The sequence below is a fragment of the Condylura cristata genome, unplaced genomic scaffold (genome assembly GCF_000260355.1).
Source record: "Condylura cristata isolate star-nosed mole 26May11 unplaced genomic scaffold, ConCri1.0 scaffold00011, whole genome shotgun sequence".
Taxonomy (NCBI): Eukaryota; Metazoa; Chordata; class Mammalia; order Eulipotyphla; family Talpidae; genus Condylura; species Condylura cristata.
The window spans coordinates 34417286-34439594 of NW_004567112.1; the positions used below are offsets into that span (position 1 = coordinate 34417286).

The 22309-nt window shown below is 39.3% G+C and overlaps 1 protein-coding gene across 1 annotated transcript in view; it reads right to left on the minus strand.

Moving 5' to 3' along the window:
- The window catches only part of LOC101635977 (chromosome unknown open reading frame, human C10orf11), a 911709-nt gene that overhangs the window by 143861 nt on the left and 745539 nt on the right, over positions 1 to 22309 (minus strand). The gene's annotated exons all lie outside the window — the stretch shown is intronic.

Consider the following 22309-nt stretch of genomic DNA (forward strand, 5'->3'; position numbering starts at 1 on the left):
TCTCAAAACTTCAAGCTCGTTTTATCTTCTTGATCCTAAACCTCAAGTAATAATCTCAAAGCATAGGTGGAGATTGGTATTGGGGCTGGTACTGAGGTAGCAGCTATAATTTTATGTCCTCCCTCCTATTTCTACATCTGCATTTTTCTTTTGTTTTTTGCTTGCATTATATTTACTTATTGCCATTTGAGTCTTTCTCTAGTTCTCCATTAAATAACCTTTTTTGTTACATTTGTGAATCTATCCCAGGGTGGAAGGGGCAAAATCCCCAAGTCACCATATCCACCCTCTTCACACCAAATGGAATTTTGTGACCCAAAGAGGACTCTGGAATTTATTTACCCTATAATAACTATTTCTGCAAAATATATTAAAGTTGTCATTTTTACTTAAAAAGTAAAATGATAAAACACACAAGACACTGTTTGTAAAATGCATGCAGATGATGATGAGGGATGCATCTCAATGCATATATACACATGCAGACAAGGGTGAGCGAGCACATACGTGCCCACCATGGAGGCTAAGATGAATCTCTATGACAAAGAAAGTAAAATGACAGGAATCAAGAATGCTTTCAAATTTCTTCTAGCTTTATTTCCCACTAGTCCCTTTAGATAAAATATATGTCAATTTCTCAGGATTCTATTTAAATTTGATATTTAAATTAGCTTCAAAACATAGTCACATGGGTGGCAAAAATGCATGGGTTGCTAAGTCAGGGTCTTGTTGTGGTATGAGAATGATTGCTAGCTAGAAAGGCGAATGTTCTAGTCTTCTTCTGGTATTGCTTAACTAAATAAACTCTGACACCTCTGTGCCTCAATGTTTGATATTTTAGATTCCTTCCAGAATTTACCAGTGTTCTGTGGTTATTTTATTCAAAAATTATGTGGATATTTAGAATAATGACTACCATGTCCATGACGACCACCACTACCACCAAGAGTATCACCCTGATTTCTTTTCTTTCTAGATCAATTTGCAATTGCACAGTCAGACCTGAATTTTCAGAAGTGAACAAATAAGGAATTTCCTCATTCTGTAGGATTATAAAGACACTTTTTAGAAACCTACCCCACATATCTAAAGGGGGGCAATTCAAGATTTCTAAGTGTCAAAATCCCCAGTATGTGACTATCTCAAAATCCCCAGTATGTGACTATCTCCCTTTTCATTGGAAATAATTTAATAGAAAAAGTTGATCAGAGAATGTAGGTTCCACTGAGGGCCCTGAGTTTGGGTAGGTTCAGGTTTTTTTAAATGCTATTCCAAATGATCCCTCACCCAACAATTTGGGGCCATAATCAATCCTCACTCAGGGTCCTTTCCTTTCCCAACCAGTAGGCATGCACCTCTATTATATGTATTTATGAAGCTGGACATGCCATCTCTCCCCACCACCCCCACACACAAAAGACTCAGCTTCTCAAACTGAAACTATCTTGAATAAAAAAAGGCATCCTTAAAGAAAAGTACAGAAAGATACATGAATTTCCATATTATCCTCGTGAAGGTAACATACTAATCTCCTCTGTATTGTTCTAGTTCTACTGATAAAGGACAAGAAGGTCTTTGGGAGAGATAGACTAACAAGTGGAAACAATCATAGGCTTTAGGATCACACAAATTCACAATAACTTTTTATTTCTACATTAAGAGGTTGCATCTGAGAACTACCTACATGTGTTCCACAATGGATTATTATTCCCTTACTTAATCAGATACATTTGTTGGCACAAAGCATGTACTCAATAAATATTTAGTATGCAAAATTCATCCATTCTCATATTGAAAAAATTTACTTTCACTGAGAGGGAACTCCATAAACCCTTGGCAACCTGATACTGTGCTCCTTGCAATTCTTTCAGGGAGAGTTCTGGGTTTGGGGTATCAGTTGTCTGTCCCACCTCATCCATAAAGCCTTCCTGACAATTCCAGGCCACCCTACTTTCATTTTTCTGACTCCCTATTGTACTTATTCCAATTTTCACTCACTTTGGCACATATGTGATATCTTATCTTACCATGTAAAATGTGTTTCATAAACACATCATCCTTCCTATAAGTCTGATAGTTCCTCAAGGGCAAAGGTCATATTTGACATTTATCTGTTATGTCCCATGGCACATAACACAATGTGATGCCCATAGCTATGAACAAATACCTTTGGAGTTGAATTTTAGGGACATTATTTCATTGCCAATAATGATTGTGTTTCAGAGAATTAGCGAAAGGAAAGACAGGCTGTATTCACCACTCATTTCACCCAAATTAAGCCCATGGGTTTCTATACTTGAAGTGATAGTTAGGAAGCAGAGGATCAAAAAGCACCTGCTCATTTTCAATGGAGAAGAGACAGTATTTCAGCAATGGATTGTGGGATCTCATGTTTTCCTCACTAGTGACTTTTAGACAAACCCTGTGGTGTTATCTGGAATATAAAATAACACAAAGATAGGTGAAGTTCTGATTTCAGATACTTTCCTTTGATGTTTTGACCATTTGGGAAAAACGCCTAAGGGATCTGTTGCTTCTTATCAATGCAGATCAGAATTACCTCTCAGCCAAACAGGTAACACTCAGCGGCACCCTGTTCAGCCTCATGATGACAATATCCTTCTTCGACACTCAGATTCTCTGGTCAAGCCTTCAGTATTGGCTTACACTGTCACCGGAGAGATCTGGCCCAAGTGTGAAAGGCCTCCTGATCGTCGTATACAATGACTTGTCAGTGCCAAGGTGGGATAGGAACAATTCCAACACCTGTGGTGATCTGTTGTCACTAAGGTTTCCCAAGACTTAATCTGCACTGAGATGTCGAATTCAAGAACAAAGTCTGCTATGGGACTTATGCATCTCTGTGCTTGCCAAAGGGGAGAGAAATGAGTCTCTGAAGTCTTAACGTTGATACTTGAAACACAGAACAACATTTCTACCCTCCAGATCACAAAAAGCAGGCCGCAGACTAATTGAAAAAATCTTTGGCATTAGGGTTGTTAAAACTAAGGATCTGCAAAAAAACAGAAATCACATGTCCCTTTATTACAAAGTAATGGAACAGAATTTGGAAAAACCAGGAAATGTCCCTGGGTTCATAAATCAGTCTAGTTGGAGAGAAGCACAAATGGCTAGCACCTGCGATGAGCCTTCATCTGGAGCAGAAGAGCAGCCTAAGGAATCAAACTTTGGGGCCAAGGCACAGTGATTAATGACTTGAGTGAAAGGTCTCAGTTGAAGCTGAACCATTAGCTTGTTCTCTCCACATCTCAGAACTCTCCACAGCATAACTATGTCTTCCCTGCTTGTTCATATTTACCAAAATGCAAACCAGTCTGGGGAGTTTCGAACATGTCATCATCAGACTGTTTCTGACAATCAGGAGAGCCCTGGTGTTTGTCAGGACTACTTTTGTCAAATCATCTGTGTTGACTCTGCATGCATGTCTCAACCTTTCAGTTCCTTTTCAAGTTTAAGAACCATCTTAAATGAGGCAATAGCATTGGCCTCGATCTGTCAAAAAAAAAAAAAAAATTCCACAGCTCAGAGGATTGCAAATGGACAGCATATGGCCTGGCTTCTTTCTGGTCATTCCCAAAAAAGTTCTTAGGGAATTGAATGTCCATGAGATTAATGGTTCCCTCCTGTCCTGCCTTTATGTCCTGGAATAGGTTTCTCTAATCTCTTTCAGATTCTCCAAAGCATTTACATTAAACCAATCAGTCTCTGTGAATGCGCAAGAGAGACTATGATAAGGCCCACTAGAACCTAAGGAAGTCTCCAAATCATCTTTCCTTTCTCTGGAAGGTGAATTTAAAGATAGGAAAGAAAATGAGTACCCCAGAACTTAATTTTGGATGTGGGTGTATTCCAGAGGAAGAATCTAAGGAACCCAGTATTCTCATTTGACCTTCTAAAATGGCATGACTTGTGATAAATGGATCTACCAAAAGGAGATAGAGCCCTACATGTGGTGGGACTGGAAGGACACTGATAAATCCAGCTCACCGATCTCCCATCTAAACCTACTTCTCTCAATGAAGGCATCCTGTCTTCAGAAGATACATCAAAACTATAACAACATTGACAATAGAAGCAGCAGCAAGAACATATGTGTAGTACTATAGGTCAAAAACAGTTTGAAGCACTTTTTTTTTTTTTATCTCCTACAATCTTCACAACAGCCTTATGGTGTTATTATACCCATTTTCCAGGAAGAGAGGCAGAGAGTAACATAACTAATTCAAGGTCACAAAGCCAATATTTAAGCACAGATCTCAACCTTACTCTCTTATTACCACTTTCTCTAGAGGTGTTAGTTCTCACCTAACATTGTCAATAACATAGAAAATTAATCCTTCTAGCATAGTACCTTCCTAGGAGTTAGATTTTGCTATTCAATGCTAAATGAGTTCTGTGTCTCTGAACCTCAGTTGCCCTCATTTGTAACAGTCAGCATGATGTCAAGAAGACCCTCTGAGAGTTTATGTGAGGATGGGTGTGATAATGCATAGATGGGTCTTAAGTTAGTGTGCAAAAGATGGTAGATACTTAATGTCTATAATTATGGTTGTCAGTAACTTGATCAGCTAATATGGACTCAAGGATTTGGAGAAAATGAGGCAGAAAATGTCACAGCTTAGCTTGGGCTCTGAAAAGGCAAGTCTTTGAAGACAAAGATAGAGAAAGAGTGCTCCTGAATGACACCTACCTCCTCTGTCTAACTTAATTCATGCAACCACTACTTTAGCTTTTCTGCATATAAGAAAAACTCTTACTTTAAAATTATACTACATACAGAAACAACAAACAGTGCCTGTCCAGACTAGGGAAATTAGAACAGTCTCCCAGAAATTCCTGGTATAAAAGCAAGATAGCTCTGCACCTTTCACAGCCATAAGGAGATGCCCCAACAATAAGCGTGGAGCTGCACCCTTCCTTCTGCATCTTCCGACGCGACCCTTGACACATCACATTCTTTGCATCAATAAGGGATGGTGCCAGAGCACACTAAACTGCCTTTGACTACATTTAACTGATCTAGTATTTTTTTATGATTCTTTCTTGTTGTACCATTTTTCACTTTTGACTTTATAATTCTCTACTGACTTTAAATAAAGCTTTACTGGACTACCCAAGGTGGTTTTTAATAGAGATTTAGGGGCTAGGTTGTGCTGTGGTTTGGTTTCAGATTCAATGCTAGCAACAAGAGGACATTTAACTAGGTGGCTTCATCTCAAGTGCCCATTTATACCCAGAATGGACAGAGAGTTTATCTTCTTCATAGCGCTGTAATCATGACACTACAAAGTGATAGTCAGTCAAGAAATAAAAAATTAGGAAGGAATAGCTCCCACACCACCAAACCACTACACAGTGTCTCTGCAACCCCAGATGACTAGGATAATAAAAGAAGAGCAGTGGAATCACTTTCTGAGTGACAGGAAGGAATTTGATCACATTCTGTCCTATGCCAAAGACCTCGCTTGTTCTCCTTGAGATGGTGAACTCGAACAACCCTTTGCAGCTAAATAAGCCTCTTCCTGGTACTCCTCCCATGCCCTCTGTTAGTGTCCACTGCCTTCTGCCCAGCTGGAAAACCAGAAGCCAATCGGCCTTCAAAAATTGGGAATGCTGCTAGGACTGGCAAAGAAACAGAGTCAGATAAGAAGTCAGTCCCCATAATTAATGTTTATGTTTTAAAGAAATTACTTAAGTATTTCTTGAAAATATAAAATTGGTAACCTAATAAGATTGTGGTTTTGCCTTGATTTTCACTATCATGCAATACTTGCTTTACTGCAAAGGGGTAGAGATATGTAAAATATTGAGAACAATACTTTTAAAAACCTGTATACCCAATATCGAATTAGAAATAAATGAATCTGTTTGGTTTTTCCTATCAGGTTATACTTCCTTGCCTTCACCTATAGCCAGTGGTACTGCAACTCAGAATTTTGTGAGTTTCAGTTCTGTGTTATTCATCATAGTTTTACTATCTGTGTAGAGTCCCTTGAAAACAGCATTTTATTTTGCATTTTTGAACTTTATTCAAATGATACACAGTATCACTCAAGAGAGTTTCTTTCTCTTCCAATTGTGTAGATCTATCCAAAGTTGCTACTCAACTATATTTAATGAAACATTTGGGCTCTTTCCAGTTGTCTGTTTTTGTTTTGTTTTATTTGTGTTGCTTTGCTATTGCAGATGATGCTATGAATATATTTCACACTGATCCAAGCATGTACAATAGCTTTCCTGGATTACAGTCCTAGGGGTGGAATTGCTAGATCTTAGAGTTTGCATATTTTCAAGTCACTAGGTAATAGCAAAGTATTTCTGCAAAGTCGATACAGTAATTCTAATTTCTCTAAAATAGCTTCGGAGTTTCTGTTGCTCTGCAGCTTCACCAGCACTTGGTTCTACCCAATTTTCTAATTTTCCTGAGCTAGTAAGAATAAAAATGTATCATACAGCTTTAATTTACATTGCCACATGTATTATTAATAGGCAATCATTGAGTGATTTGGGAATAATATGAAAAGAAAGTCTTTGTTCAAAAGAACCATGAAATGCAGTGTCTGTACAGTCTAAGACTGTACAGTAGAGGTCTAAGGCTACTTAGAAAGATTCCACATACACAGACATACATGCATTACTATCATTGTCTCTATTATTCACACTCAAGTGTACAGTGGGAAAGGTAAACTAGGGCTCATGGGTCAAATGTGGCCCAGCACCTGCTTTTGTCAACTAAGTTTTAATGGAACACAGCCACACAAAATTTGCTTCTGTGTTGCCATGAATAATTTTATGCTATAACTACAGAGCTGGGTAGTCACAACAAAGACCATTTAGCCTATAGAACCTACTCTGGGCCACACGCAATAAAAGTCTGCAGACTTAGGACTAAAGCATCTTGCCTATAAGCACAGATATTTCATGTTCCGTATGTCCTTCAAATCTGTTCTCCCTAATGCCAATTCTTAGAGAACAACTTTACCTTTCACATAGGCAATCAGACCAAGCACCTGAGAGTTATTTCACGCTCTTCCCTCCACTTTACCATGTATAGTATGTGGATACCACCCAATTACTCAACCTTCCTGCCTCTTCTGCAAAGTTCCCTTCTCCACACCCAAGATCAATCCTTATGTTGAGTTAGGCAACCTATACTCAATGGTCAAACCTTGATGTCCCTAAGTTTCACTTCAATATTTCATTTATTTGATTCTGTTTGCCATGTCCACTTCAATTGTCAGCTTTTATGGGACTCTTACTATCTCTGCACACAGTAAAGTGCCTTACACACCAAATCATCATCATAATGTCTTAGTCTCCTGTAAGCTGCTGAATCCTTTACAGAAACCACTGACTTTCTGACATGGCAAGAAATTTACAGCTACCAAGACACCAGTCAGCAGGATGTAAAAAGAGGTGCCACATTCCTAAACCCTGTAGCGGAGAGGACTTGGGAGAAGAGATTTTTTGTCATTATAATGGAATGTGTGTAGAGGAACCACCAGAAGAGGTCATTAAATTAACAGATGTCAGGGTGTCATCCTAACCCCATGTAATTAGAATCCCTGGAACTATGTCCAATATCATTACCTTATGAATGTTCACTAGGATATCTCTTATATCTAATAATGACAGCTTCCTGAGTATGTTCCCTTAGTGCTATATCACCGTACAGAACTGTCTGTAATGGGTAGCTAACACCATATAGGACTCACCATCCCAGAGCAAGGTACTAGACCTTCCCTATGCTCTTCAACACTCTTCTCATGATCAAAAAAATCCTGATTTCAGAACATAATTATATCCTTTTTTCAGAACTATTTCTGGTCTCCAATCTCCATTTTTCATAAAACTGGTTGCATTCCTTAATAATCGGTCTGTCCCCTGCACTAGCATCTGTATTGCTCAAAGTAGGTTAAGTCAATAATCTCTTGTTATATCCAAGTTACCACTTTCTTGTATGTATCACACCTTTTAGTACTTGACTAAGGGAAGAGGTTTGCATTTATACAAAGTGTGTATTATAAGAATGCTTATTTGAATTTTTACTGCCCTCTTCATTTTCAACATATTACAGATCATCCAATATCAATATGCAAAAAAAATGTTAATAGAAGGGTTAAACCAACAACAATATCAATAGGAGATGCTGTTAATGCTGTTAGTATTTATTAGAGATTTTTCTTATTAGACTTAATTTTTTTCTAAATTGCATGACCCATTATCATTATGCTTGGTGGATAATATACCAAGACAAAATTACCAGTCCATTTTACTCAAGGAGAAAGTCTAAGGTTCCTTGGATTTTATAACGCCGAGCTTAGCACAAATTTAAGGAATTTTTCCAGTGTTGCACTTTGTGATTTTTAGGGGTCTATTTTCCCCAGAGGCATGTAAGCACTAAAATTGCATTGGATTGCGTTTTGCTCTCAGCGGGTGAGAAAGTGCATAGTCAATGGGTTATTTGCCATTCTTTATTTCCATTTTATGCAGTCACATGGAGGTATCTCTCAGGTGGTTGTTAAAGTTTACTAGACACTCAGGAGCCATCCTGTGCTTTCTCTAAATGGCATTTATAATCTATAACCAAAGGGGTCGTCTATGAAGCCATTGGTGCAGTACACCTAAATTCTGTCTGCGTTAATTCAGGTTGCAGAGACCACAATCTTATGTTATGAGATTTCAGGAAGAGTGAAACTGCATCATCTATCTAAATATTTATATGACTACAAACAGAGATGTAAAGTCTGATGTACATGCTGATAATGACAGAACCTTTGAAATCAGTATATAGCTGATAAAGTCCTTCAAAATACATAAATCAACTAATAACATAACAAAATGGGCTACGTAAAAATCACTACAGTAATTTTGTGACTCCTTTATCTATAATAAAAGCATGAAATTTGGAAAATATGGTATTACTCTGTTTTCTTTCAACTGGATCTCCCTAATTAACCATCATTATCATGCTTCACTAGTACGATAATTGATTCTCATAATAGGGTAGGTTTCCTAAACTATAGAAAAATCCAGAAGTAGCTTCTTGAATCATCAAAAAAAAAAAAAAGATTAATATTTTAACTATATTGGTAAGGGTATTTCATTGGGTGGCACCATGGAAAAGAAGAAAGCACACAGGCTTCAGTGTCAGAGCCAGTTTTGAATCTTATGAAGGACAGTTACTGGCCCTGGGACCTTGAAGAAACTACGTAAGATCTCTCTAAGCTTCAATTTCCTTATATATAAAGTGGGGATAATATGCAGCTTTAGGAAATATTTCTAAGATTAAATAAGAACAGGAACATATGTAAAATAACAGCACAGAGCATGACTCTAAATAAATCATTCACTAAATAGTAATTTCTATTAAGGATGCTGTCTACCTATTCTCAGTAAATCAGTAATCAATGCAATATGTGCAGGTATCTCTAATTTTCTGTATCTCTTTATATGTGATTCCTGTGCATAACCATCCCTTAACAATGATAGAGGATGAAAGTTGACTGTGGCTTCTTAACACCAGTACATTATGTAAATTTGAGGGAGGAGAAAGAAGCATTTCACAAAAGCTATTTCTTCATCAATATCCTTGGGGAAACAAAGAATCAGAGTCTTCAAAATGGTTATAAATTGCCCAAAGTGCCCACTGTGTTTGAATTTTATATTATTTTTTATTACCACTTTTCTATCTGCAAAATCCTAGCTGATCCTGAAAGTTAGTCATTCTGATCCTATTCTACACTTTGGCACTCCAATCTGGGTCTTCTCCCAGAAGTAACTACTGTTAAGCTCGTCCTTCAAATTCTGTGTTTTCATACATACACATACACACACAGCTGTACACACATGTATACCTCTAAATACATAAATCCTATCACAGTGTACAAATATGGTTTGCACTCAAATTGTACTCTGTCAAAAATATGTCTTGGAGATCAATATGTTTTAGTAAGGTTTAGTTGACCTTAATTTAATCTCTTTAACAATGCTGTTCAATATCATGATTTACCAAACTTTACCATCCCTGATGGGCACAGGTAAAATTTCTTCTTATTTTTTACTACCAGTCAACCTCATATTTCACTTTTCCATTTGGACATGCATGATTCTTAGATTATAGAGACTATGCTAATTTTTTAATCTCTTAAATTCGAATTTAAACCAAATTATTTTTTAATAAAGTTAGAAATTTTAAATAAAGTATAAAGCCAGCAGTCTTTCTTCTGCCTAATCTTTCCACTTGCCTTGTTCTTTCTGGTTATGAGCAGTCACTATTATCATTCATCTTTTGAATAATTACAAATTCTGGTTGTTCTATCTTTCTGCAGAAATACTAGTATGTTAGACATGTCATTTCCTACCTTATTATATTCCCTTAATGACATGGACTGCATATAAGCTTCTAGGAAGACTCCTAATTCTTTTGATATACACATATACTTCAGGAGTTGCATATATTCTAATTTATTTTCCATTTCTCAATAAGTAAATACTTGGCTGCTTTCCATTACTAGTGAGAACTAGTAATAGTTTACAAAAAAAGCACTCTAGTGTATATTTGTCATTGCATACACATAGTATTTCTAGGAATGGAATTGCAACCCTAATTTTACCATTTAAAATTTGAATCCATTTATATCTACCCTGGTGATAGGGATGTATGGAGTATGGATCTGTTTTTTTTTTCCTCTAGATAAATATTCACTTGCCTGAAGAGCATATAATGAATAGTCCATCTTTTCCACTCTAGTTTAAGAAACTATTTTATCACATGAGCTCCCCATATGTGGTTGAGTTTACTTCCATACACCCTTTTCCACCCATTGTTACGTTTGGTGATTCAAGCACCAGGACCACATTTTTAATCCTTAAAAATTTGCAATGTATTTAAATATATTTAAATTCCCCTTCATTGTAATTCTTTTCAAAATAATCCCAGCTACTGTGTTAGCTTATTTTTCCACCTCAAATTTATATTCATAAAAAGAAAAGTATTTGACAATTATATATTTTCATAATGAATTTATAGTTTAACTAAGAGGGCCTGGACATATTTATCATTTTAAGTTTTCTGTAAGTTGTTCATATCTTGAAGTCTTTGAGTACATCTAGACTTTCAATGTTTTTCATTAAGATACTGCATATTTTTGTTAATATATGATTATCATACTTCCAATTTAACTTTTATTCAAAACTCTCAGTAGCTTTTTGTTCAACATTAACAGTTAGTGTTGTCTATTTGTTTATATTTTATACCTAACTTACTGAATTCTCGTTAGTCTTTCAGTGGTCCTTTTGATGTTCCAATTATCAAACCAAATAAAAACATCTGTAATGAGCATGGTACTGTCATTAAGCTATCTGTCATTTCCTTCTGCTTAATAGCATTCATTACTAAGAAGTAATTAACAAATATTGGTAGTAACAAATCTATTCCTTATTTTAATAGAATTACCTCTTATGCTTTCCCTTTAATTCTGATAACAACTTTCAGACAGCAATGGATATATTTTATCATTTAAGGATGTATATATTTATTTTGTTTTGATCAAGAATGGCTATGGAACTTAGTCAAAATGCTTTTGACATCTAACAAATAATTGTTTTTGTTTGAAAACTTACTAAAAAGATTAAATAACTGGATATTTTACTGGAATTTAATTTCATACTTGTAATAAATCTTGGCTGGTCATGATGTTATATTCTATTTATGTTGTTGGATGTTATTTATAATTATTTTATTTATGGTTTTTGTACCTATTTCTCTTTAAGGTTTATTTATTTATGCTTCCAGAACTGGGGTATAGGCCAGAGGTGCTGAGGCAGTGAGAGATTCACCAGAGTCAGAGTGGGGAGCAGAACAGGCAGATCGACGAAGTACAATGCTGAGGGGAGCAGAGACAGGCATTAGTTGATCCATGGAGGCCTACCGTGGAGATGTGATGAAGCTCCCAGCAACTCTTTATGGTTGGACAGCACCTGAATTTGGTCCTATATTTTAAAATCCCTTGCATTTATTTTGAACTGAGAACAATCTTTTCCATCCTATACTTCTATCTTGAAGGTAATTATATAGTTTCTGATCAAAGTTTCTGATCCATTTCCCAGTTAATTACTGGTCTGTGTCCCCAGCACCTACCTCCTCTAGCCACCCCCACCCAGGGCGTAAGGTCATATCATTTCACCCTACTTCTTCAAATGATGTCCTGCTTTAGTCAGTAAATACTCTAGAAGATGCTATGAATCCTGCCCTCAAAAACTGACTTCATCTGCAGTTTCCACCGCCGAAAGCCTCTCCCTCCAGATATGCAACCGTGCAGGCCTCCCCCATGACTTAACATGACTTGGCTCAGGGTCCACTGGGTGCTTCTCTTGCTTGGATCACTTTTGCTCAGATATATTCAGCTATACCCACCTCCTTCAAGTTATTACCCCAAATCTCTCGCCTTTGTTAGGCCTACCTTCTTTGGCTGGCTACCAAATCCCTATTTACCAACACACATTCCCTTGTCCCCTTCCCCTGCTTGCCTATACATTAAGAACTTACTGCTAGCTCACTCTATGGTGCTTTCATTTTAAATCTCCATTATCAGTTCTATAATATGTATTTAGCAGATTTTTTTAATGTTAAGGGCTATAAAGGGGTCGGGTGGGAGCAGGAAGTTGTGGGAATAGTCATAATACTGTTTTAATGGTTCAAGCCCTTGCCCAAAATAATGGGTTCTTTGCCCTCGAGGGAAAGAATTCACCAAAGAGTGATAGGTGTAGTGAAACCAGGCAATGCTTTATTAGAGAGACACACAGCAGGGAGTCAGTGCTGAAAAGGAGAATTTAGCAGGGCTCCTGGAAAAGAGTTGGGAGCTATTTAATGAGTAAGTTTATGCCGCAGAGAGGAAGGGGGCAGTATAGTAGCTTGCTCTGGGCTGGGTGCTGCTTGGGCATCCGTGGAGGGATTGCATTCCAGTTACACAAGCAGAGTCTAGGCCTTCTCCCTCGAGGATGATCATTAATCAGGAGCTAATGCTTTTTGCCTATCATAGTATCTCATGGATAGTGTGGAGGGCAAATTGTTTGGACACACCATGATTTAGTCCACCTGTTCAAACAGGACTTGGGGCCACTCATCTTACCAGCTAGAAATTTCTTTCACCTAGGTTGTCTCATTAGTTCTTGTACTTATTTTAGCCTCTTCCAGGGATGCCAGTATGCAGTACTCTGTGTAACCTGTTCTCCAGGGAACCTAATCTATTGGATTTGGTTACTACCTAAAGTTAACTCTAGGGAGATTCTAAGGGAACTGATGAAGAAAGGGAGGACTTAGAAATAAGAAGGAAAGATCTATCCTGAGAAAAAATTGTGGGAGAGGATGGTTTATAAGTTTCCTTAATCAAAAACGAAGTAAGGGTGTGCAGCGTATCCTCTTCAACTCTCCTTGATTAAGGATAACTGATGAAGTATATGACGATAAATAAAAGAATAAGGAGGTAATCCACAAGCGAGAAGGCTGTTTTATTGCTCTGAGGCAGATGTCTGTCCTTACAGCACAGGGTATTTTTTTTTCCCCCATGGAAGAAAGATGGGAATAAGGGTAAGGGAGCATCAATTTAAACTGGGAGCATTCTCTAGACCTTCAGTTTTGGGAACCAGCATTGCATTGTTTTCCTGGCTCCCCTCCCCCTCTTGTCTTTTAGTTGAGAAACACTTGCCCTGGAGCAGCACACAGAGTTTGCATTAGCATCCTCCCTGAGGATAGAACTTTGACCTCACAGACCAAGGAAGCTGCAAATGGAAAATTCCTAGTTGCTGTATTCTTTTATTTTCATGCTAATGTTTTTGCAGAGGATATTTAAAGAAACAGATGCACAAGGATAATGAAGAGTAGAGGACTAAGAACTCCTCTGACAATAATGGAATGTTTTACCAGCTTGGGCTGGTTTCTATCTGTGCTTGCAGAAGTCCAGAGGGGTCAGGGTGAAACCCTGGTTTCATTTAATGAAGAAGCTGAACTAGTATTGACAAAGAGAACCCTCAATCCGGGTTCCAAATTCTGATTGTGTTTAATGTTGAATACATTTTGTTTCACTTTCTTCAGGCTACAGTATTCAATTCTCAAAGGAAGAGAGGCTTATTCTATAGGAAAAGGCCTTGGGGAGTTGTCATTTCCCAGTGTTCCTTCTCAATCCACACTTGAGTTCAACAATATTCTTCCTTTCCTTAAATCCTAAATCCAACTTAAATGGTTCCCAGTGTATTTTTCATTTGCAGCCCTCTGCCCCATAACAATCACCCCTGCTGCTACTTCCCTTGTTTTCCACGTAACAAGAAAAACTCATCTTTTCCTTAGAATAACTTCATCCTAGGTATAAACTATTCATTTGGGAGACATACCCAGATAGTCTCAGAATTCCTTTAATATACAAACAGAAGATGTATTGTACTGCATCCTTAGCAGAGTAGAAGCGAATCAGAACCCCCACTTTAAAATTATCATGCACACACTCACACTCAGAGATACCAGAAATTAAACAAGAATTCTACTTAGTTTCTGCCCAAGTTCTTTGTCAGACTCCAAACCCCTCTATTCTTTCCCCCTAGCCACCCACCCCACCCCACCCCCCAGAGAGTTCCTACAGGTTTGTTATCTATACAAGAGGCTTCATTCCAGTGGTTATACAAGCTTTATATTCAAAGAGCATAAGAGTGACAATTGGGAGGAAATTTTGAGCTGAGAGATAGGGGATGGGTGATTTGTTTTGAAGCTGCATTTGTGTCAAATATACATTTTTCTCCCAGGTTGATATGATGTGACGCTGAGAAAATTCTTAGACATTTGTAAGGAGATGCTGGAGGTGCAAACCCCTTTCTTTTTACTCGGACAAATAGCAGCAACTGGGCTCTCCCTGGTGGCACAACGGGTTAAAGCACCTCATTATGAAGCTCTCCACAGCCACTGCAGCACAATCTGGAGCGCAGGCCAGGGAGCTGACCCACATGGCACTGCAGACCTCTCCTGCTCTCCTCAGCAGTGTACTTTATCAGTCTGCCTGTTCTGCTCCCTACTCTGCCTCTGTTGAATCCTCTCACCCCCCACACCTCTGGCCTGTACCCTAGTTCTGTAAGCATAAATAAATAAATCTTAAAAAAAAAGCAGCAACCCCTCCCAAGGGACAGAACAAACCCAGCTCTCCTCCCTATTCCCCACTTGCTTTCAGTCAGTCCTCACTCTCACCCCAGGCTGCTCCCCTGCCCTGCAGTCCTCACTCATCTGTCCTTTTCCTACACATTCACAGCTCTGCTGCCCTCTTTCATCTCTGTTCAGGGACTCATTTCCCCCATTAGACTATAGGATTCCTGAAGGCAGAACCCACAGCTTCTCACGCATCTCTCACAACCCCTAGTATAGGGTTCATCTAAACAAAAATAAATAAAACAAACCATAGTTGGCTGACTGATTGAAGAAACAGAAATAGGTCCCTGTAGTGACCTGAAGCATATGGAATTCGGATTAAGGGAACGGAAAAGTCAAAAAGCCCACTACCACACCCTTTATAAAGTACACACATCCCAACAAATCCAAGGTTATTGGAAAAATAACAGCCCTCTCCCCTGACCAACCCCAACCAAAAATTTCATTAGAATGGATAAAGAACCAGAGTAGTAAATATTAATAGCTGGAAGGGGGAAACTGGAGGACAGCGGGCCGAGTGGAGCAGGTGTTCACCTCACTCAATTTCAATCCATTTGCAGCCAACAACGTCATCATTTGGCCTTCTTGAGCTCACCGACAGGCCATTTTTCATGATTTTACCATTTCTGGCCAAATGCAAACTTTTTAATTAAATGTACCACATGATTCCAGATGTTTGTTTATTTGTTCCAAAAAGGTTTTAAAGTCTCTACATGAGGAAAAGCCCAGGGCAGGGGTAAAGTTTTCTACAAGAGGCAGGGAAACAAATGCATTGGAAAGAAATGGGCCTGAGAAGTTAATGCCCACAGAGCTCTCAGGAGAACTATCTAGACCAGAAGCACTGGCTACAAATAGCCCTCTTCCAGAAAACCAAGATTCAGGAATTAAACAAACTGGGTACCCATTGGTTTTCAAAAGAATGGAGCTCATTTTGAGCCAAAGAGTGGAATGAGAACAAATTTTTGTGGCCGCTTTGCCTGTTTATTGTATGTTGGTTCCTGTTGCCACAAGCTTCATTTCATTAATTCCAGCAGTCTTCCATTTTACGGGCCAGATTATAGTTTATGCATGAGTAGAAGGGGAGAATCCTGCAAGGGGGGAGAAGAGAGGGGGTACAGGAAGAGACCACAGCTTCCCATTCACCAAGCTGGCTTCCTCACAGCCTTCTGTTCTCTAGGTCTCTCTGTTCCTAAATCTAATCAGTCATCTAGTCAGCCTATGGCATTTGTTAGCCAATGTTTCCCATATTCCTCCCCTATTCTTTGTTCTCCAAGCCTGTTGCCACTGCAGGCCTTCATCTTCAAATGCTAGATTATTTCACTATTATTCTAACTGCACAGTGGGCTCTAAATTTTGGTTTCAGACACCAGTATCAAAAATACTTTGAATAATACAGGGGGAAATGCACGGACTATCCATTCGCTCTGATGTCCGAGCCAGGGACACCCTGCGACCAACCCATCAGCAACCTCAAACAACTCCCTAGCAGCCATCAAGTTCCCTTTACATCACCCCACCCCTGCTCCCCTGGCAGTGTCCTGGCCCCAGCTGTCCTCCCCATCTGTTACCAAGTTGTTTCCTAAATTACCTTTGCTAGAAACCTGCTCTTTGGAGGCAGTACAGTCTGCAGTCACAAAGCCCGGTGTCAAGAAATGGAAAGCTTCTAACACTGGAACAAACCCAAACCTAGGCTCTACTCCGTCCAAATCCCCCTGCACTCAGCGTACAGATTAACAACCCCATTGTTTGGCTTTACAGTAAATCTAGGCCTGCCTGACAATACAATAGGTCTGTAAGATGGACCTGCCCTAGTAACCTTATTTCATAACTTTTCCAGAAATGGGTCCCTTCATCCAGTCAGTTCTATCTACTCTTACCCAGGAGCTGTTTCTTTAACCATCACCCTTTTTCGGGAACACTCTGCTTTTGCCCTCCACCTACCCATGACCTACATGTTCTCCAAAACTGGAGACCAACATCCTCCAAATAGCCATGCCTGACTATTCTGGCCTGTACTGATTTCTATCTTCTCTAAACATTTATAACACAGCTTCTTGCCCAGTAAAGCAGCTCTTAATTATGTAACATGTAATACATTGTTTGGTTGGCACTGTTTCAATTTTGGTATCTCCACAATCTAACATAAATTCCATGTCCTCTATTTTTGAACTCTCCCCAAACCCTAACAGACAATTCGGGCACAATGACCCAGAGGGGTCCTTGAATGGCAGTGCCCAGAGAAGGTCTTGTCATTCATCCGATGTCCCAGCTCTTCCTTGCAATGGAAAAGGGAACAAGCAGTTCATGATGCCAAAATTTCACAACTTAGAACCTTCAACCTGTCAATGCCAACTCCTCCATTTTTTTTTTTTTAAGATTTTATTTATTTGTACATACAGAACTGGGGTACAGGCCAGAGGCTCAGGGGTGGCAAGAGGCTTCACCAGAGACAGAGTGGGGAGCAGAACAGGCAAATCAATAAAGTACACTGCTGAGGGGAGTAGCGGGCGGATCAGGAGAGGTCTGCCGCGCCATGTGGTCTCCTCCTGGGCAGGCGGGAATCGAACTCATGCGGAAGCGGCTTTAGCTTCTCAGTGCTGTGCTTTAACTTGCTGCGCCACCAGGGAGGGTCCCAACTCCTCCATTTTTAAAGACAGAAGGACATGACCTACCGTTTGGACAGCTGAAGAGACTTTCTCTTTATGCCTGCTCCTCCTAAAGAAGTCAGGTTACTCTGAGGGTGTGGGAGGTGATTCCATTTTTGCCTCTTTGCTTTGTTTCTAGAATAGAAGGACTAGATTCACAGCACCTCTGCATCTGCAAGTGCACTACAGTTCTTCCCAAGGAGTAGAAAATAAAGCAATCCTGAAGACTGCAAGTGAAAAATCATCCTTGGAGAAAAAGGTTAGGGAATGGACCCCCTCCGGATTTCAAATGCTTAAAAGAGGTTGCTTAAAGTTCCTGGCTAAAGTCCATGTCAGTCTTGGTAATAGTCTAACAGATTCATCCATCTTCAGATTCCACTTGGCTTGCTCTTCCATCACTGCCACCTTCCCAGACAGCATGCGCACACATGTACATCTATCTATATATATGCGGAAGTTTTAATCTACACTGTCCTCCATTCCAATCCACCCAGCCCTCCTCAGTTCGGAGGGAAGCTATTGACCCTGCAAAGCAGCAGGGAGATGAATTTGATGACCCAGACTAGAGTTTTTAAACCATTTCAGCAAGGTCTAGAATCAAAGGAAAGTACAATTTATTCAGCACTTAGTAAAGTCCTTTTACTTTAGAACAGTGCACGCACACTGAAAATAGACTCCCACTGCCACACAGATAAAATAAACCTGTCAACCACTTCTGTCAAATCACTAGTCACCTCGATTAAATAAAGGAAACTTTAGCATCTCTCAGCATCTGAGAATTCCACCAAGATTATAAGCCCATAAAAGCATTATGAAGGAAAGAAAACTAAAGTAATGGGTTCTGTTGAAAATGTCATCAGAGGAAAGCATTTTACATAATTAGAAAATGCTAATAATAGCTTTGTGCAAGGAATCAACACACTCTTCCCCCACACAGCCAGGGCAAAGCCATGGCATGGATTTGAAAGAGGGGAGCAGAGACCACGTGTGTACTTGGCAGGACCCACAGGAGAAATGCGTCCTCGTCCACTGGAAGCCTTCCTTGCTAACTGCCGATGTGATTTTTGTTTTTTTTTCCTTTCCTTCCTGCTTCTCTCCCTGCCCCTCCACATCTGCCTTTCCTGCTCCTTGCTAGTTTTTAATACACTTTCCGTGGAGGAAAGTTGCCTCTGTCATGTGTCTTTCAACTTTAAACGAATCAGTGATATTTTCTTCAAAGTCAAGTGATTGTTAGTACCCTCCAAAGAATAATCAAAATATCCTGGAAGATGAAGGTAACAAATGAACAGTTTGTCTTAATCACAGCATCTAATCTCAGGTGAGACCTTCCTGACAAAGTCTCCACTGCCATCAGATCGCAGACTCTAGCTTTCTAAATGCCAATGAGAACAAATGTGCAAACAACACAGACCCTTGATGATGAACAGTAAGAGAACCTAGATCAAAGTGCTATTTTCCTTGAGTTTTTTCTATTATTCTGCGTAGATTGTATTTGTAATGATCAAACCTACTTAGCTTTCATCTTCCTTGTGAGTTGACCTAGCAAGATAGTAGGGATTAGAAAATAAAATTTAATTGGCTGAAAGAAATAGATCACCTCTAAATCCTGCAAAGCTAAACTAAATCGTGATACACAGTTTGATTATCAAGCCACCCTGTTCTGAGCCCCCCACAGTATGCAGATCCTTGCTGGCATGCAGATCCTCTGGCCAACAGCCTCCCCCCTCATACATCTTTACTGGGTTGCCACATCTCACACATATTCATTTGATTTTCCTTGTATTCCTTTCACTTTGGTTTATTTAAATAGTCGAGGCAAAAATCTGTGTATTTATGACTTTTGTAAAAATGCATTACATGCTATCTGGGTTAAATACAGATAAAAAATACTTGCTGTTTTTCTTTCTGTCTTTTTCTTCTTTTTTGGATGGCACACACTGATCTCCTTCATGGAGATATACGGAAAAATCAATTGCTAAGCATAAAACGCAACTCACATTAAAGAAACTGCAAACGATAACTAATTATGATAAGTTGCTATGTAAAATACTCAATGACAGCCCCAGCAATCAATTTCAAGCACAAATAGGCCCAACCCCTGGTTGTAGGAGAGGATGAGTACCTAACAACTGTGTCAATAAAAGTAATGGCAAGATTGCCAACAAGAGCTGGATGGTTATCAAATCCTTGTAGGTTTCCATAGCAGTTTTTTGACTTAGTTATTTTGTACATTCTCTTGTATACATAAGAAGTCCAGTGTTCAATATGGCAAGCTAACTATGACACATCTTCCGGACTATGTTAGCTTCAACAAAATAAAAATAATTCTGAAATGTTTTACTGGGTTAGCATTTATTTTGCAAACTGGAAAGGGCTCCTCAGAATGCTAGCTGTTGGTGAGTTAGGATTATGGGAGAGGTGTTGGACTGTTTTAACTAGACATCACTGCCACCCTCTTTTGAAGGTGTTGTTTGCAGCTCAGAGGAAGAGCTGAAAACTGTATTTCCCAGAATCCCCTTGGTGTGTAGTTTTAGGTTAAAGTTGACCAGAGACGGACAATGGAGGATTACTGGGAAATGTGAAGAGGAAAGGGAAGGCAATGGGTAGGAAGTACTAATGTTTGAAGCAGTGAAAAATTTGACGGCTTCCTCCCACTACATACATACACCCCTTTCCATACCCAACCGGTGCTACAAATTGACAAAGACCATTGGAGAGTCTAAGGTGTTCCTGAGATGTGCAGGAATGTTTCAGAAAGCTCTTGAGAATGATCCACCTCACTGCTGAGGCTGTGACTAGGTGGCATCTTCACTGCTTATAAAAGCCTCTCTTCCTTCACATTAAAACCCTTCATAAGTTGAACACACAGTGATGTGTCTTCTATTTTGCCTGTCAGAATTCAGACTGATACCATAGCATTTTCCCTCTGGTTTTTCACACTTTCTAAGCTTCTGAATTTGAAAATAAGTTGGGGGTGTGTGTGTGGGGGGGAGAAGCTGTGAAGGAGGAAGTAACAGAATTTTTTGAACAGAAATAGGCAAGGATGTTGCACTATACTGCAGCTGTAGCCTCAGCAGAGGCTTCAAAACTTCACCCCAGCTGTGGACACTTCCTGGTTGTCTGTCCTATTTTTCTCCCTTTCTCCAGCACAATGCCAGAATGAGTCCTGCCTGTACTTGTTCAACATATCCTGTGTGAGGGACAAATGTCAGGAAGGCCTGGAAATCAAGGACACAGAACTCTGATTTTGTTCCTCCTGTCACTAAGTGACTCAGTCTCCCTCAGCAGTTCTTGCTGTCACCCTCTATAAACTAGGAATGATAATACTCACCCTCTTGATGTTATAGATTTTCCAGGACAACATGGTCCTATACTCTAAATAGAAATGTTTTCTCCAAAAGACACAATGGTCTATATAAAATTAAAGTCTATATCTAATAGTTACCAGATAAAGAGTGGCAATACCTTGTGTTTAGGGGTCTGTGCTATTCATATTTTGCCAACATGTTTTGCCAACATTTGAACATTATAAAGAGACAACCACTAATGGCACAGTACGTAGATTGGCACCAGGAGCATGTGAGGTTATTGACACACCCCTTCTGCCCCCTATATTCTTATGGCATGCTCCGACCTAGGGCAGGACTCTCAAAAAGACTGCAGTGCTGAAACATGTGTCTATAACAGTACAAGTGTATATTACAACCTATGTCTTAACAGAGAGGATAGCCCCTTCTTTGAGAGATTCTGTTCTGGTAAAATAATTCCAATAGTTGCTTCAGTTTATCATGTTCCCTTCTTACTATCAAAATACCAAAGCTTGAAAACTACATTGAAGTAACTACCTACTTGGAAGTTATATTGTGGCTAAATGTCATCTGGCAATGAATCAATAGTTAGGCTCCTGCTATTGGGTTGAGTCTGGGGAAGGAACAAAGTAAATTCTGAGGTCCATAGGATTGGCCTTCATCTTCAGAGTGTGCTCACCCACAAAGGAAAAAACGGCTCCTTTCTGAAAGGCAGTCAAGTTACCTTACAGAAGTATCTGAGTTTCTGACATTGCCCTGGGTCTCTATCACTCATTATGTACTAGACAAATATACACTGAGCTCCAATTAAATAAGAGGGTCTATGCCAGGCACTTCAGATTACAATCGTCTTTACGCACGTACCTCCCCCTCCCAAACAAATGTATAGCCTATCTATAGCAAAACAGCCCACAAGTAGGGAAAATTGACCTAATGGGATGTGTAGGTTGGAATCAGAGGACTCTTCCTTGAAGCTATGATGTTTAGGCTGGAATTTAAAGAATGAATAGAAGTCAGAGATGTGAAAGAGAGGAAAAGTTAGATTCTGTACTGCTCTTCATGGAGTTTTCATTTATGAGGAGCTGGCATTATACCTGTATTTGCCCTCTCTTTTACAAAGCAGGATAAGAACAAAGAAGATAGAA